The following is an 18289-nucleotide window of genomic DNA, read 5'->3' as shown; positions in this document are numbered from 1 at the left end:
AAATGGTATGTTGGCTTTCATAGCTAGGGGATTTGAGTATAAAAGCAGGAAGGTCTTACTGTAGTTGTACAGGGCCTTGGTGAGGCCTCACCTGGAATATTGTGTTCAGTTTTGGTCTCCTAATCTGAGGATGGACGTTCTTGCTATTGAGGGAGTGCAGCGAAGGTTCACCAGACTGATTCCCGGGATGGCAGGACTGACATATGAGGAGAGACTGGATCGACTGGGCCTGTATTCACTGGAGTTTCGAAGGATGAGAGGTGATCTCATAGAAACATATAAAATTCTGACGGGTCTGGACAGGTTAGATGCGGGAAGAATGTTCCCGATGTTGGGGAAGTCCAGAACCAGGGGACACAGTCTAAGGATAAGGGGTAAGCCATTTAGGACTGAGATGAGGAGAAACTTCTTCACTCAGAGAGTTGTTAACCTGTGGAATTCCCTACCACAGAGAGTTGTTGATGCCAGTTCATTGGATATATTCAAGAGGGAGTTAGATATGGCCCTTACAGCTAAAGGGATCAAGAGGTATGGAGAGAAAGCAGGAAAGGGGTACTGAGTGAATGATCAGCCATGATCTCATTGAATGGCGGTGCAGGCTCGAAGGACCGAATGGCCTACTCCTGCACCTATTTTCTATGTTTCTATGTTTCAGGCAGGAAGTTCTTAAACACAAGACTTGTACTTGCTTCCAAAAATCTATTGTCTGCCACCTGGATCCCCACAGACCCTCCAGTCCAGGGGGATCCCAGCAGAAACCCCAGCACTCGGTTTCTTTGGATATCCTTCTGCTTCGGTGTTCATTGCAAAAACCAGGAGGAAAGTGAGGTAGGAACACCAGGAATACCTCCTTCCACCTCATTACCATGTTACTCCGGAGTCACATGCAGGCCAGACCAGGTGAGGATGCCAGGTTTCCTGCCATGAAGGACATTGATGAACCAGTTGGGTTTTTTTACAACGGTCTAAGCACTTTATGGTCACTTTTACTGATACAAGCTTTTTAATTTCCTGAGTGAACTGATTTCAAATTCTCGAACTGCGGTGATGGGATTTGAACACATGTTCTTTGGATTATTACTCCAGGCTTTTCAATTCCTGGTCCAGTAACATTGCTATTCCTCCACCCACTGTGTTGAGATGGCCATTCTGTCAGCTCGAGATCCTAGTATTTGAATCGCTCAGTCACTGTGCTGGTTTAACTCGGTTCTTGTATATCAGACTAGTTTGTGCTTTCCTCAACACATATTTCTTATTTTAGTTTATTTGCTTAGTTTTTCCCCTCTGCTTGGCTATGCTCTAATTGTAAAATACTCTCCTCATTTAGGTTTAAATCAAACACAGTTAAGTAGTTTTGGAGCCAAGATAGGCTTCAGTGTGTTTATAAAATAGATGCTGTTCATTGGCGTTGGTTATATGTGTTTATTCTTATCTGAAAAATGAGAGAATCCAACTTGTAAGTGATAAAGATGAGGTTAATGCGGTCATTGCCACGTGAATGTATTAAATACTGTGTGCATGAATCTGAATATTCCTCCCTGTTCATGATTGTAGTCATTGGTTAATTGTGATTACCATAGCAATGGCCAATCAGAATAAGCCCTGCAAAAGCTGCATGAATATTCAGTGTCCCTCCCTGCTATAGGTGTCGGACCTTCATGGAAACAATAGAAAGCAGTATCGATATTTCAGCTAAACAGCTACATGTTTCTCCCTGAGAATTTGCACATCCGGCAAGTTATTCACCATCGGTTTAATGTTATTCTGAACCAAAAGCTAATATGTGCCTGCAGTATACCTCCGGAAAATTGATTATTTTATCAATCCCCATCAGAGAGTTATTTTTACTGGTAATGCTGTTTTCACGGGAGATAGTTAATTCAGTCTGACTCTGGTTCTTTCCTGCACATGAAGAAGCTCTGCCTGGTGCTTTTGTTGACCTTCCTGCTGTGAATCTGTAATCGTATTCAGGGTAGTTAATAAGAGCGCTCAGCAGTGTGTGTGCTGACTCTCGCCATCTGGCCTGTTGCCTGGAATCTGACTCCAGCCCTATACCTGGACTCACACACTGAAGCTGCAACTCCTGCTTCTCATTCATTTCAAATACACGGTTTGTTGGGGCTTTTAATGCAGCTGCTGAAGCAAAACTCGATCATCAGAACCGTCCAAAACTTCTCTCCGTCGGTTATGTTTTTGCATCACAAGCCAGGTTCCTTTTGGGTTTATTTCCCCAGGAGTGGAATATTTGGGAAGCCAGCCCTTTCAGAAGCAGACAGCAGCAGCTGCCAGTCTACATGCTGAAATGTTGTGACACTCACATTGTTTCCATTATCCGATCAAAGTTTGATGCCGAGTTCCTGATTCCTTTCCCAGTTTAAAACAGGCCCTGTTCCAGCTGGCGCAGGGCAGGAGGAACATCGTCATTGGAATAACATTGGACACGGGAGTGCAATGCGATTGTCGCCTTAGCTGACATTCTGTTTTTCAGACACAGACGGGTCAGTTAGCGCAGGGAACCAACTGAAGGCGGTACGGAGCCTGTACCCCATCATTTACCCATTTATAAACATATTTCTCCAGGTGAAACAGAATCTTATTGAGTTCTGGATTAGGGCAGATTGTAATATACTTGCAGCATTGTTTTCTTCGTTTTACCTGCTCTCTGCTCGGCTCACTCATGTGTCACACTCTCCATTATCGGCAGGATACCACCATTGCACTGTCTGAGATGGAGCTCCATTATCGGCAGGATACCACCATTGCACTGCCTGAGATGGAGCTCCATTATCGGCAGGATACCACCATTGCACTGCCTGAGATGGAGCTCCATTATCGGCAGGATACCACCATTGCACTGTCTGTGAGATGGAGGCCATGGAGAAACGTCGAACAACAAAGTTGCTTTATTTGTCCTTTCCTGATTTCCAGGTGACAGACGGATTGCAGCTAACGGCTTTACAGAAAATCAACACCATTTTGCCCCAATGTGTAACACTGTTCCCTCTGTCACCCCACTCCACACCTATTCTGGTGTCACTCCCCGTCCCACATCTATTCTGGTGTCACTCCCCGTCCCTTATCTGGTGTCACTCCCCGTCCCACATCTATTCTGGTGTCACTCCCAGTCCCACATCTATTCTGGTGTCTCACCACAGATATTTCCCATCCGTCGGGTTCGGTTTGTTCCTTGTTGTTTTGATGAACTGCGTTCAGTTCTGGGCACTGCCCCTCGGGAAGGATATATTGGTTTTGGAGGGGGTACCGCGCTGATTCACCAAAATGATACGGGGCTAAAAGGATTAAATTATGAGGGCCGGTTCCATAGACGAGGCTTGTATTCCCCTGTGTATGGAAAATTAATGGGTGGTCTAATTGAGGTGTTTAAGATGATTAAAGGAGTAGAGAGAGAGAAACGGTTTCCTCTGGAGAGGGAGTCCAGAACAAGGTGATGTCAGAAAGCACATCGTCACATAAAGGGTCGGGGAAATCTGGAACTCTATCCCAAAAACGTTGTTGAGATTGGTGATTAATTGAAACTTGCAAAATTGTTATTGATAGATTTTTGTGAGGGAAGGATATTCAGGGATAGGGAAGCAAGGCAGGTAAATGGAGTTGAGATACAGACCAGCCATCATTCTAATTGAATGACAGAACAGACTCGAGGGGCTGAATGGCCTCCTGTTCCTATGGCTCAACTTCAATGATTCAAGTGACTGCATCGTTAACCTCAAAGGGCAAATACTGCTCACTTGTGACAAAAAAAAATCACACATAGCACTGGCTTGTGATAAAATTGTTTGTGGGACTGAGAGTGAATGCAGTCAGTTAGAGATATATGTGATCACAGCAAATCTCACATAATAAATACTGAAAGCTTTATATGGAAGCAGACCTCCTACAGATGGTAATGGATATTTTCCTGATGGCTATGGTTTATTGAGAAAGCAGATCGGAGTTTCTTGTATTCATTCACAGGGTGTGGGCATCACTTTCAAAGCCGGCATTTATTGCCCATCCCTAATTGCCCTCGAGAAGGTGGTGGTGAGCTGCCTTCTTGAGTATCACTGAGTGGCTTGCCAGGCCATTTCTGAGGGAAGTTTCTGAGTCAAGCACATTGCTGTGGGTCTGGAGTCACATATAGGCCAGACCGGGTAAGGACGCCAGATGTTCCTTTTCTAAAAGGACATGAGTGAACCAGATGGGTTTTTATAATTCTGTCAGCAGCTATCTGTGTTCCCTGTCTTTTCATCTTCAACTGAGAGGGACGCAGATGTGCCACTTATCTCCAGGGCCTCTGCATCTGTGTTTGTGGTGGTCCCCCTCCAGTCCTGTCCCCCTCCATTGCGTTTTCCGCTCTCTTCTCCTACAAGGGGAGAAGAAACAGACCTGTGAGTGAATCAAGGTGAGGTATTCACCCGATGGATGTCGATCATTCGGTGAGGGTGACTATCAGACAGATGCATCACATTGTGTAAGGATTGGAGTGAGCGCCAGCGGTGGATGGATACATGGGGAGGTGAGGTGGTGCATAGAAAGTGAAGACCGGGTGCTGCTGAAAGTAGAGTGGGTGTAAGGAGTGATGTCATGGAGAATCTTAGCAAGACAGAGTGTGAGGTCGGTGGGAGGCTTAAACCACAGGATGGAGGTGTATCAACAAATGTACTGACCTTTCCTGAACTGGTTAGGTCAATGAACCTCTTCCTGCACTGTATCCCAGACCTGGGTACAATGCTCCTGCTGCTTACCCCCTCAGCTCCCTCGATCAGTGGCAGTCAGTGTCCCTGTTCCAAACCTGCCCTGCGCAGCAAATAAGGTCCTTGGGAAGAAATTGCAGCGGGTTCGCAGTAGGTTCACATTGATAGAAACATAGAAAACATAGAAAATAGGTGCAGGAGTAGGCCATTCGGTCCTTCGAGCATGCACCACCATTCAATAACATCATAGCTGATCATTCCCTCAGTAACCCTTTCCTGCTTTCTCTCCATACCCCTTGATCCCCTTAGCCATAAGGGCCATATCTAACTCCCTCTTGAATATATCCAATGAACTTGCATCAACAACTCTCTTCGGCAGGGAATTCCAGAGGTTAACAACTCTCTGAGTGAAGAAGTTTTTCCGCATCTCAGTCCTAAATGGCTTACCCCTTATCCTAAGACTGTGTCTCCTGGTTCTGGACTTCCCCAACATCGGGAACATTCTACCCGCATCTAACCTGTCCCGTTCCGTCAGAATCTTATATGTTTCTATGAGATCCCCTCTCATCCTTCTAAACTCCAATGTATAAAGGCTCCAATGTATAATGTATGATGGATGGTATTCCTGCTCTGTCACTAACCAGCCAATGGAGATAACTCCAGGCCCACACATGCTGTAACATGACATACATTAATCACTAAATAAAATCATGTCACTGATCGAAGGCGTGCATGCAGTCAATAATGCCTCATATTCCAGGGTACTTGAATGTTAGACAGGCCTTAAAGAAGATTGCTGATTTTTTGGAGGAAACTCATGCAGTTTCTGTATCATCGGATTGAGGCGGGTGTCTCCCATAACCCATTTCATTCAGTTTATCACTACCCCAAAACGGACAGTAATTCAGAGGACAATCAAGGCTATGGTATTATAGTGCTATTAGATTGTATGTGGTATTAGGATGCAAGTCCGACAAGTGCATTGGTATTAGGGTGAGGATGGTCTAAGAGTGCATGTGGCATTAGAGTGCATATGATGTGACTCTTCAACGTTTCTGAAAGGAATGATTAACCTTTACTAGCAAAGTGTCTGGGATTCATAAGAATTCCTAGAATGAACTGATGCATCTGCAAAAGTGGGAAGGAATTGTTCAAACCAATTTTGTCCTGACTGGAATCTGTCTGCAAGCAATTAATAAAAACAGAGAAAAACTTATTTGAAGTGACGATGTATATTCTAAACAAGGACAGTGTATTTATGTCATCAGATGCACACTCGCACATGCACACACTCTTTCCAGAAAGCAATTTACAAATCTTTTCACCAGACAACAACTTGCATTTTTATAGCACCTTTAACGTAGTAAAATGTCCCAAGGCGCTTCACAGCAGCGTAATCAAACAAGATCAAACATCGAGCCACATAGAGATAGTGGACAGATGACCAAAAGCTTGGTCAAAGAGGTAGGTTTTAAGGAGCGTATTAGAGGAGGAGAGAGAGATAGTTAGAGAGGCACAGAGGTTTAGGGAGAGAATTCCAGAGCTTATGCCTAGGCAGCTAAATACATGGCTGCCAATGGGATGAAAATCAGGGATGGGCAAGAGGCTGGAATCAAAGGTTGGGGGGGGGGTTGTGAGACTGGAGGAGGCTACAGAGATAGGGAGGGGCGAGATCATGGAAGGATTTTAAAAGGATGAGAATTTTAAAATCGAGTTGCCAGACTGAGAAGCCAATGTATGTCAGCGAGCAGAGGGGAGATGGCTGAACAGGACTCAGTGTGAGTTTGAATACGGGCAGTGAGCACAGGGGTGATGGGTGAACGGGACCCGGTGTAAGTTTGGATATGGGCAGTGGGCACAGGGGTGATGGGTGAACGGGACTCGGTGTAAGTTTGAATACGGGCAGTGAGCACAGGGGTGATGGGTGAACGGGACCCGGTGTAAGTTTGGATACGGGCAGTGAGCACAGGGGTGATGGGTGAACAGGACTCGGTGCGAGTTTGAATAGGGGCAGTGAGCACAGGGGTGATGGGTGAACGGGACTCGGTGTAAGTTTGGATACGGGCAGTGAGCACAGGGGTGATGGGTGAATGGGACTTGGTGTAAGTTTGGATACGGGCAGTGAGCACTGGGGTGATGGGCGAACGGGACTCGGTGTAAGTTTGGATACGGGCAGTGAGCACAGGGGTGATGGGTGAACGGGACTCGGTGCGAGTTAGGACATGGGCAGTGAGCATAGAGGAGATGGGTGAATGGGACTTGGTGCGAGTTAGGACACAGGCAGCAGAGTTTTGGATGAACACAAATTTGCAGAGGGTGTTAGGTGGGAGGCCGCCAGGAATTGGAATAACAAAGACATAGATGAAGGGTTTCAGCCGCAGATGTGCTAATGCAGGGGTGGAGTTGGGTCATGTTACAGAGGTGGAAGTAGGCCATCTTAATCGAGTGGATATGGGTCAGAAGTTTTCTCAGCCAATATTGTGAACAGTTGGGTTCAGCCTCAGACAGTGACCAGAGAGAGGGATGGAGTTGGTGGATGGGGGACAGAGTTTGTGGTGGGACCAAAGACCATGGGATTGAAATTCAGTTGGGCCTCTGTTGCGGAGTTAATCCAGGCAGAGCGGTAAATTTTGCGCTGTCAAATGGTTTGTATCGGCCATCACAACATTCATCAGTTGGGCCCTGAGTGTGGGGCGGAGCACTTAGGGAGGTGTTACACACGTTTTTTAGGGCGCGAGGCCGGCTGAGCAACTGAAAATCCCGAGCTAAACAGCTGGCCTCGGAGCGCCCTGAAAGGGGCCTCGGGCGGGGGGAGGGTGGAGGGAGGGTGGGTGGGGGAAACCTGAAAACAAAAATCAAAATCATTCCGAATACATAGCTCATACCACCACAGCATAAATCACAAAAAAAAACAATCCCACTTAGCTCAGGTCGGCATTACTTCACTCACTGCAGTCGGTACAGCTTGGAACGTCAACGTCCACAGAGCACGCTACGTGGGTTACGGATCAGGCGGGATGCAAATATCGAGTCAGTGTCACAACCAGGGGCGTTACACACCGATTTGCCTCTCCTGGGCAGTATTGCTCCGAGCCCTCTCGAAACCGGCACCAAATGTTCCGGCGAGGCGCTAGAAACTGGCCGCCCGCCCGGAAGTGCTTACCGCCGCCATTGCTGCCCTTCCGGGGCTTTAACAGGGGCAACAGGAGACAAAAATCCAGTCCCTTGACTTTGGTCTTCCCAATATTTGGTTGGAGGAATTTAGTGCTGATCCAATACTGGATGTCAGACATGCAGTGTGACAAATCGAGGCAGTGGAGGATTCGAGAGAGATGGTGGGAGCTCGAGCGTACATGTGGAACCTGATTTTGTGTTTCTGGATGATATTGCTGAGGGGCAGCATGTTGATGAGAAATAGGAGGGGGGCAATGATAAATTGTTGAGGGACTCCAGGGGTAATGGTGTGAACACAGGAAGAGAAGCCATTGCTGGTGAGTTACTGGCTATGACTGGGTAGTTGGGAATAGAACCAGGTGAGTGCAGTCCCACCCAACTGGACCACAGAGGAGAGGCGTTGGAAGAGGATTGTGTGGTCAGCCATGTCAAAGGCTGCAGACAGGTCCAGAAGGTGGAGGAGGGATAGTCTGCCACAGTCACAGTCATAGGAGGTAGAAACATAGACATAGAAAATAGGTGCAGGAGTAGGACATTCGGCCCTTCGAGCCTGCACCGCCACTCAATGAGTTCATGGCTGAACATGCAACTTCAGTACCCCATTCCTACTTTCTCGCCATACCTCTTGATCCCCCTAGTAGGAAGGACTACATCTAACTCCTTTTTGAATATATTTAGTGAATTGGCCTCAACAACTTTCTGTGGTAGTGAATTCCACAGGTTCACCACTCTCTGGGTGAAGAAGTTTCTCCTCATCTCGATCCTAAATGGCTTACCCCTTATCCTTAGACTGTGACCCTGGTTCTGGACTTCCCCAACATTGGGAACATTCTTCCTGCATCTAACCTGTCTAACCCTGTCAGAATTTTAAATGTTTCTATGAGATCCCCTCTCATTCTTCTGAACTCCAGTGAATACAAGCCCAGTCAATCCAGTCTTTCTTGATATGTCAGTCCCACCATCCCAGGAATCAGTCTGGTATATATATATACATAAATCAAATGGTTTCACAGCTGTCAGGACAGTGTTGTTGAAACCAGGTAGCAATTTACATACCTGCAGAACAAAACCAAACGGAAAGGGGCTAAATTTGATAGCCCCCGAAATCGGGCACAGGGATCGCGATGCGTGATTAACCCGAGACCATTGTTTCCGATGCAAACTTGGTGCTGCCTGGTAATTTACATAATTGCAGCATTGAGGCTGCGCTAGACGTGCCGGTCAGTGGATGAACGCCACAGCAGAGGGCCCAGTCTGTGCGAGGCTAGCACCACTTAAAGCTAGCCTGCAATACTTAAAGCCAGCCTGCACCTCTTAAAAGGGAGATGCATTCTGGCTGATGCAGGTGCTTGAAGTTTCTGACCTGGAAGAAGAGCGAATTATCATCCAACAGGGGAGAGAGCATGCTGCAAGGTTCTCAAATACTGCACTGGAGGCCTAGGTAGAGGAGGTGGATAAGAGCAGAGAGCTCCTCTATCCAAAGGTGGGCAGGAGGCCCTCCAGACAAACTCTTCGAAGGCAGTGGGGGTAGGTATAAATGGCGATCAATGCCAGAATTCATAAGAACATAAGAAATAGGAACAGGAGTAAGCCATACGGTCCCTCGAGCCTGCTCTGCCATTCAATAAGATCATGGCTGACCTGATCATGGACTCAGCTCCACTTCCCCACCCACTCCCCATAACCCTTTATTCCCTTATCGTTTAAGAAACTATCTATTTCTGTCTTAAATTTATTCAATGTCCCAGCTTCCACAGCTCTCTGAGGCAGCGAATTCCACAAATCCGCAACCCTCCGAGAAAATAAATTTTTCCTCATCTCTGTCTTAAATGGGCGGTCCCTTATTCTAAGATCATGCCCTCTAGTTCTAGTCTTCTCCATCCTCTCTGCATCCACCTTGTCAAGTTCCCTCATAATCTTATATATTTCAATAAGATCACCTCTCATACTTCTGCATTCCAATGAGTAGAGGCCCAACCTACTCAACCTTTCCTCACAAGTCAACCCCCTCATCCCCGGAATCAACCTAGTGAACCTACTCTGAGCTGCCTCCAAAGCAAGTATATCCTTTCGTAAATATGGAAACCAAAACTGGACGCAGTATCCCAGGTATGGCCTCACCAATACCCTGTACAACTGTAGCAAGACTTCCATGTTTTTATACTCCATTCCCTTTGCAATAAAGACCAAGATTCCATTGGCCTTCCTGATCACTTGCCGTACCTGCATACTAACCTTTTTTTGTTTCATGCATAAGTACTCCCAGGTCCCGCTGTACTGCAGTACTTTGCAATCTTTCTCCATTTAAATAATAATTTGCTCTTTGATTTTTTTCTTCCAAAGTGCATGACCTCACACTTTCCAACATTATACTCCATCTGCCAAATTTTTGCCCACTCACTTAGCCTGTCGATGTCATTTTACAGATTTTTTGAGTCCTCTTCACACATTGCTTTTCCTCCCATCTTTGTAACATCAGTAAACTTGGCTACGTTACACTCAGTCCCTTCTTCCAAGTTGTTAATATAGATTGTAAATAGTTGGGGTCCCAGCACTGATCCCTATGGCACACCACAAGTTACTGGTTGCCAACCAGAGAATGAACCATTTATCCTGACTCTCTGTTCTCTGTTAGTTAGCCAATCCTCTATCCAGGCTAATATATTACCCTCAACCCCGTGAACTTTTATCTTGTGCAGTAACCTTTTATGTGGCACTTTGTCAAATGCCTTCTGGAAGTCCAAATACACCACATCCACTGGTTCCCCTTTATCCACCCTGTTCGTTACATCCTCAAAGAACTCCAGCAAAATTTGTCAAACATGACACCAGGGATAACTCCCCTGCTCTTCTTCAAAATAGTGCCATGGCATCTTTTACATCCACTTGAGAGAGCAAGTGGTGCAATTTGTGGGATATAACATTTGCAGATGAACTCACTGACCTTGACCACTCATTGAGGTCACTGAACCTTTTGAGGCACTGCACCCAGGTCATGAGTGCAGATTTGGGTAAAGTGGACTGGGAAAATAGATTAAAGTGTAGGACGGTTGATGAACTGTGGTGTACATTTAAGGAGATATTTCACAACTCTCAAGAAAAATATATTCCAGTGAGGAGGAAAGGGTGTAAGCGAAAAGATAGCCATCTGTGGCTAACTAAAGAAATAAAGGATGGTATCCAATTCAAAAAAAGGGCATACAAAGTGGCCAAAACTAGTGGGAGGATAGAAGACTGGGAAGCTTTTAAAAGCCAGCAAAGAATGACTAAAAAAATGATTAAGAAAGGGAAATAGACTATGAAAGTAAACTAGCACAACATATAAAAACAGATAGCAAGAGTTTCTACAGGTATATAAAAAGGAAAAAAGTGGCTAAAGTAAATGTTGGTCCCTTAGAGGACAAGACCGGCAATTAGTAATGGGGAACATGGAGATGGCAGAAACTCTGAACAAGTATTTCATATCAGTCTTTACGGTAGAGGACACAAACAATATTCCAACAGTGAATAGTCAAGGGGCTATGGCGGGGGGGGGGGGCGCGGGGGGGGGGAGGAACTTAACACAATCACAATCACTAAGGAGGTGGTACTCAGTAAGATAATAGGACTTGTTATAGATGCAGACTATAGATATACTTTCTATGTAGTCACTGTATAGTTGCATAAGATGGAAACTTGTTTACCTGATGTACTATCAATAAGGTTTACACTGTGTATATACTATGCTGGCACCACTAGAGGGTGCAACTGGTGAAGACTGGGGTTTCCTGCCCTGGTGGCAGGGGCTATATAAAAGGGTAGCCACCATGTGGCTGCCTCACTCTGGAATTATGAATAAAGAACCAAGGTCACTACAGTTTGAGTCCAACACATTGCCTCATGGAGTCATTCATTGGTACATTACAGACATGACAACTGCCGACGAGAATACGGACTTTCATGCGATTATGGCTACCTTTGGCACACTAAAAGACTTTGCAGAGGGTGATGATCGGGATGCCTTCACGGAAAGGCTAGAGCTATATTTCATGGCAAACGACCTGGCAGGGGAGACAGGCGCATCGGCGGAGAAGTGCGAGACTATTCTGCTGACCAGTTGTAGGCCCGAGGTCGACCGCCTCGACAGGGGCTTGCTGGCACCCATGAAGGCCAAGGATAACAAATACGATGAGCTGACTGAACTAATTCACGACCAACTGAAACCAAAAGAGAGCATCCTCACAGCCAGGCACAGATTCGACACCCACCGCAGACCTGAGGGCCAAGAGATTGCAAAATATGCTACCTCCTCAGGAGACTTGCGGTACCATGTGATTTTGGCACGCTCCTCAACGAAGCATTGAGAGACGTCTTCATTATAGGAATTGGCTACGAGGGCCTCCTTCACAATCTATTATCTGCTGACACACAGTCAACCTGCAGAAGGCTATCAGCATCAGTCAGGCGTCCATGACCTCGATCTGTAGCACCAAGCAAATTATTCATGCTATGGACTCAAACCCAGCAAGTACTGTACACAGAATGGTGCCTTTCACAGGCAAGACTGTAGAACATGGCTCTGCCCAGGGCAGAGAGCACAGGCCTCAGGGTTCCAGAACTCAGAGTCCGCCAAGGGGTGCTAATCGAGTAGCACCATGCTGGCGTTGTGGAGGAAACCATAGGGCTCACCAGTGTCGGTTTGCTGAGTACGTATGCAAAGCCTGTAACATGAAGGGCCACCTCCAGCGTATGTGTAAAAGAAATACGACTCACCATCTAGCTGAGGAGTCGGTAGATGACTTTGAATCCAGCGGGGAGTATGATGATTTGGCCAGAGAGGCAGCTCAGCCCCAAGAAGAAGTGTATGGAGTGTATACCTGCACCACCGATTGCCCTCCAGTGAAGATGGAAGTTGAGATAAATGGCGTTCCAGTCTTCATGGAAGTGGACACGGGAGTGAGCCAGTCAGTGATGAGCCAGGATGCCTTTGAAAGGCTATGGAACGAAAAACGACCCGAGCTGGTTCCAGTACGGGAAAAGTTGCACAACTACACCCAGGAGCTGATCCCAGTCCTTGCTAGTGCGGATGTAAGTGTAATCCATAATGGCGTGGTGCACAAGTTACCTCTGTGGACAGTTGCAGGTGATGGTCCAACGCTACTCGGAAGAAGGTGGATTGGGAATATCCAGTGGAAATGGGAAGACCTCTTCACTCCAGCAATTGATGTCTCCGGTGCTCAAAGGCAGAGCAAAACCTCACCTTCGCTTGGGCCAGGCACCAGAGAACAGGCCAGCGCAGCACCTGAGGCACAGACCATCCATCACGACTGCGTGGCAATGATCCGACTGGAACGACCTAAAAGTACCTTCCCGGCTCCAGTGGCAGGACTCCTAGGGAGGAAGCTCGAATTCACAGGCACTCTTCCAGCTTTTGTGGCAGAATCGCGGGAGAGAAAGATCAAGGCAGTCGACCTCGAGGACAGAGGCAAGATGGCATCCCTGCTTCAGCGAAGTGCAGCGTGGCTGAAAGAAAAGATGGCCACGGCCAGACCACCATGCTGAGGGACCACACGTGGTGTCTAACAAAGGATTTGTTTGGGGTAAAGCCAGCAGGGTTCTCTTAAAGGAGACCTGCAATCAACTGAACTTAAAGAGACATTGTATGCATCGCAATCAATGTAACAAACCGATTAAGATTGTGAACAAAATGTTGTTGCGCAATGTCGATACCATTCCTAATGTAAAGAACAATATGTTGTTACGAGATGTCGAGAATAGAGTGTCCCCAAAAGTAGCAAGCGAGCGAATTCGGGAGTGTAAGGGTGCTGATCCTGATGCCCTGCCCCAGGTGTCCCCACAAGTTATAGGCCAGCGACCTCAGGAAGGTGACGGCACTGATCCTGATACCCTGCCCCGGATCTATCCCATGCTGCAGGCACCCGATGGCACTATTCACCATGGACCTGGAAACGAAGACGACGCCAATGCGCGCAGTTGGCCGCTGCTGCTCACCACCCAGGTGGAGACGGCGCAGTCCCCGCAGTCCCCAGACCCAGTCGCTACCTCGGCCATGTCCGGGAGCGAAAGGTCAGAACCAAAGAGTTCCCCAAATGGGACCTGGAACAGCCAGGTTCCCAACACCATTAGACAGCAGGCAGAAGATTCCGCAGCTCTCAAAGGAGGACAGGGAGGCCACACACATCTGTGGCTCTGCCCACAATGGCAAAGGCCCGGAGTCCTGGCAAGGTGAGCGAACCAAGCCCACCCCACTAGCAGGGGGCACAACGCTGCCATCAGACGACAAGGTCCCCGTCCGGTTGCTCTGGAACTAGTGTCCTCGAATACCTGTACTGCTACCTCAGTACTGACCATGACTGAACTAATTATGCAATCTACCCAATCCTGGCCCACAACCGTAAAACGTAACGAATGTAAGTTACTGAACCAAGGTGTCACGATACAAACTGTAAAAAAATGTTTTTTTCCTCCTTTCTTTGGGCCCAAGTTTCCCCAGCCGCCTAGAGCGGCGTAGTTAGTCGTGGTATGCCGACTCTGTGGTGCAAAAAACGCGGCAAAAATTTACCTCCTACTTTGGCCGTTCCTTATTTGTTCTGTTCCCGTGGTGTGGCGCTGCAGGGACTGCGGGGGTTGGAGCTTCGGCCGGAGCCGGCAGGGGGGGCGGGGCTTGGGCCCAGCGCCTTGAGTGCCGGCAGGAGGACGCATGTCCGTTTCAGCGTGCGCGCACTGCGCAGTGCAACAGGAAGCTTGGCAATCGGCCAATTAAAGGGAGAGTGCCCTCAATATTATTGGCAATGGACCATATATAAAGGTAATGTGTGAATAATGATTTTTGGGTGGCTGAGGGAGTGGAAAGGAGTGCTGCATAGGTGGAAGATTACCTGTGTATAAGTCCAATACACGAATGACGCAAGAGCGTGCAACAAGAACAAAGAATTTCCTCCATGAGGAAGTGGAGAAACTCGTCACTGTCATTGAGGACAAATGGCTGGAGCTGGATATCAATGGGAGTGGTCCCACAAAAGTTCCACCCAAAGAAATGAGAAGACAATGGAATCTATTTGCAGAAGAATACTCCACAAGGGTGAATACCGCAAGATCTGCAAGCCAGTGCAAAAAGAAATGGCAGGACATTGGTCAAGTAGTGAGTGTAAGTAATATCTTCATCTTTAAATTAAATTGCAATTGTAAATGTGACCATCTGTATATGTCCCACCCATCAGAAGCGCACCATGTGTGAAAAGTTATATTTTCATCTTTGCAGAAGAAATTGGCCCACAACAAAAGGGAAAGACTTAGAACAGGAGGAGGGCCACCAAATCTGCACCAACTATCACCCCTGGAACAGAGGGTCGCTGCCTTGCTGAGTCGCACTGGCAGAAAAAGAATCAGCTCTGCACAAGCTGGACCCACACGCAAGGGTGAGGGTGAGTCATTAAAATGCATCGTCGCCCTTCAAATCAACCTGCTGACTGGCCTGCTACACATGAGACTACTCATGCCACCCATCCTGCCCCCTCCTGTGCTGCTAACCATTTGACTGTTCTGTTGTGTTTTGCAGAAGAAGAAGACAATCCCGAACATCCTGAAGACCCACCAGAAGATCCAGATGTGTGCGCTCCAGACCAAGGTGGGTGGGGGGGGGGCAGGAAGAGGTAATGGAAATGTGTTCACGGGAGAATGCTGACAGTGATATGGATCAGTCCATGGTACAGGGCATCACACTGCCAGAAACCTCCATGAGCTCCGTGGCGACATTCCATGGTTTCACACCTTCCGAGGTTGCGGGTCCCAATGGCAGTGGTGAAATGCATCTTGGGACACCCAGTCCCCCTGCACCTCACACTGGAGGGGTGCCACTCGGCAGACCCACGGCGAGGGGAAGGAGAAGCCGACCAGTCTCTTCTGAGATGCAGCCTTCATCAGATGTAAATCAGGTTATGTCATTGGGTGAGGAGACCAATGCCCTTACAAGATCACTCGTGGTGACCGTCAGTGGGGTGCGTGGTGAAGTGGCGACACTGTCGGAGAAATATCAGCATTGAGACAGGAACTGAGGGTGGGCATTTCAGAGGGTGTGCAAACGATGGCAGATGCCATGAGGGAGCTAGCTGCTGCAATAAGGGCACAAAGGCCGGATATTCAAATGCCACTCCCACTTTATTCCACACACCAGCCACCGGTGAGACCCAAGGCGGGCCCCAACACCCCCAACCACCATCACCGACCCTATGAGGAAGTGCACTTTCCCCAAGATGTGGGTGAGAGATGGGTGCAGCCTTTATTTGCTGTTGTTCTTGTTGTTGTGGAAGTGCACTGTAAATTTTCCAATAAAAGATTTTTTGCATTTAAATTGAATCATGTTCCATTATCACCACACAACATTTAGGGCCAACTGTAAAAAAAAAACTTCCCTCACCCCTACAGCCATGCGTGCCTGCCGCCCCAACCCTAGCCAAAGGGCTAGCCGGTGCATTCTGCAGGACTGCTCTATTTTCAGTAGCTAATTTATCTTTCATTTATTTTTGATAATGTTGTGAAGATGTTGTGCTGAAGTTGTTTTGATGTTGTGCTGATGCTGTGAAGGTGTTTGGTGCTTTAGAATCCTCAAACACACCTTTCCCCCCTTCCCGCCTCCGTATCTTTGGCTACCTACGCTGATTTCTTAAATGTAGGTAAGATTTTTCTGTGCCTACAAAAGTGGCCACAGACACTGGCCTAAGTTAGTTTGGAATAACTTTTAGCTGGCCAAATTTGCTTCTATGGCCAAAAGAGGTGTAAGTAGCTGGTCACACCTGCTTTTGGAGAAAAAAAAACTAAACTAAAAAAAAACCTAAATAACTGACTTACACTGGAGCAAGTTAAATGGGGAAATTTGTGATTTTTAAGTTATTCCAAAAAAAGCTACTTGCTCCAAAAAAACCGGGGCAACTCCTGGGGAAATTTGAGCCCTTTGTACTTGCACTGTGTCTGATCCTGTATGTTAATGTAACGGGCCAGCGGCATGATCTCACTGTGGGGGTGCGGGGGAAGGGTTGTGGAACTGGATGTGTGTAGCCATGGACACACATGGATCACACCCAGAATCCACTGGAACCTCCACTGCATCATTGAACCATCCAACCTGGTAACCACTACCCAAAAGGACTTGGGGGTTAACAGGGAGAGAGCCAAACCAAAGCACAGCCAAGGTGCAAGGGCTATTGGCACTTAAGTCTGGAGTGAGCTAAGCCAGAGCACATAGTGCAAAGGTAATTGGCACAAAGGACTTGAGGGAGAGTGATGTTATAGATGGAGACTATAGATATACTCTCTGTGTAGTCACTGTATAGTTGCATAAGATGGAGACTTGTTTACCTGATGTATTATCAATAAGGTTTACACTGTATATATACTATGCTGGCACCACTAGAGGGTGCAACTGGTGGAGACCGGGGTTTCCTGCCCTGCTGGCAGGGGCTGTATAAAAGGGTAGTCACCATGCGGCTGCCTCACTCTGAAGTTATGAATAAAGGACCAAGGTCACTACAGTTTGAGTACAACACATTGCCTCGTGAAGTCATTCATAGGTACATTACAGACATAACAGGACCAAAGGCAGATAATTCCCCTGGACCTGATGGCTTGCATCCTAGGGTCTTAAGAGAAGTAGCAGCAGGGATAGTAGATGCATTGATTGTAATTTACAATTTCCTGGATTCTGGGGAGGTCCCAGCAGATTGGAAAACTGTAAATGTAACACCCCTATTTAAAAAAGGAGGCAGACAAAAAGCAGGGAACTATAGATCAGTTAGCCTAACATCTGTGGTTGGGAAATGTTGGAGTCCATTATTAAAGATGCAGTCACCACATTTAAAAGGTGCTTGGATGGGCATTTGAAGTGCAGTAACCTGCAGGGTTACGGACCTAGAGCTGATAAGTGGGATTAGACTGGATAATCTTTTGTTGGCTGGCGCATCGCTTCTCGGCCTTTTGGCTAAGATCATGCGTAACTGACCTGACAGGGGAGTAACCATGACCCCAACATGGTTCTCCCTGGATCAGGAAGGTGATTCTCCTATGCTTTTTGGAAATAGGATGTGGGTGGGGTGGCTTGACCCATCCACCTCCACGGAGGTGTGTGGGGCGCCTGACCCATCCACCTCCATGGTACGAACCTGGTATTGCAGTACTTCCAGGAATGGTGCAGTGGCTCTAGGTCTTTTGGCTAAGAGCATTGGCGCAGAGTGATCCTTGATGTGTGCAAGGTGACCTCTGGCGTTTGTGATTTGACAAAGAATTGGAAAAATTGGCAAAGAATTAAAAAAAATAAAAAATAAATCTTTTGTTGGCTGGCGCAGATACGATGGTAAATACTGCAAGGAATCTAATACAGCCAGAGTGATCTTCTGGATGTGTCGGAGAAGAACTTTCACAGATTTTTT

The 18289-nt window shown here is 47.2% G+C and overlaps 1 pseudogene; it reads left to right on the top strand.

Moving 5' to 3' along the window:
* Positions 1–17821: 17821 nt before the first annotated feature.
* On the top strand, positions 17822–18059 carry LOC139276544 (U2 spliceosomal RNA; annotated as a pseudogene).
* Positions 18060–18289: the final 230 nt, after the last annotated feature.

This window comes from Pristiophorus japonicus, chromosome 11 (genome assembly GCF_044704955.1).
Source record: "Pristiophorus japonicus isolate sPriJap1 chromosome 11, sPriJap1.hap1, whole genome shotgun sequence".
Lineage (NCBI taxonomy): Eukaryota > Metazoa > Chordata > Chondrichthyes > Pristiophoridae > Pristiophorus > Pristiophorus japonicus.
Note: the sequence above shows the minus strand (reverse complement) of the source record. Positions and strands in the feature narration are given on the sequence as shown.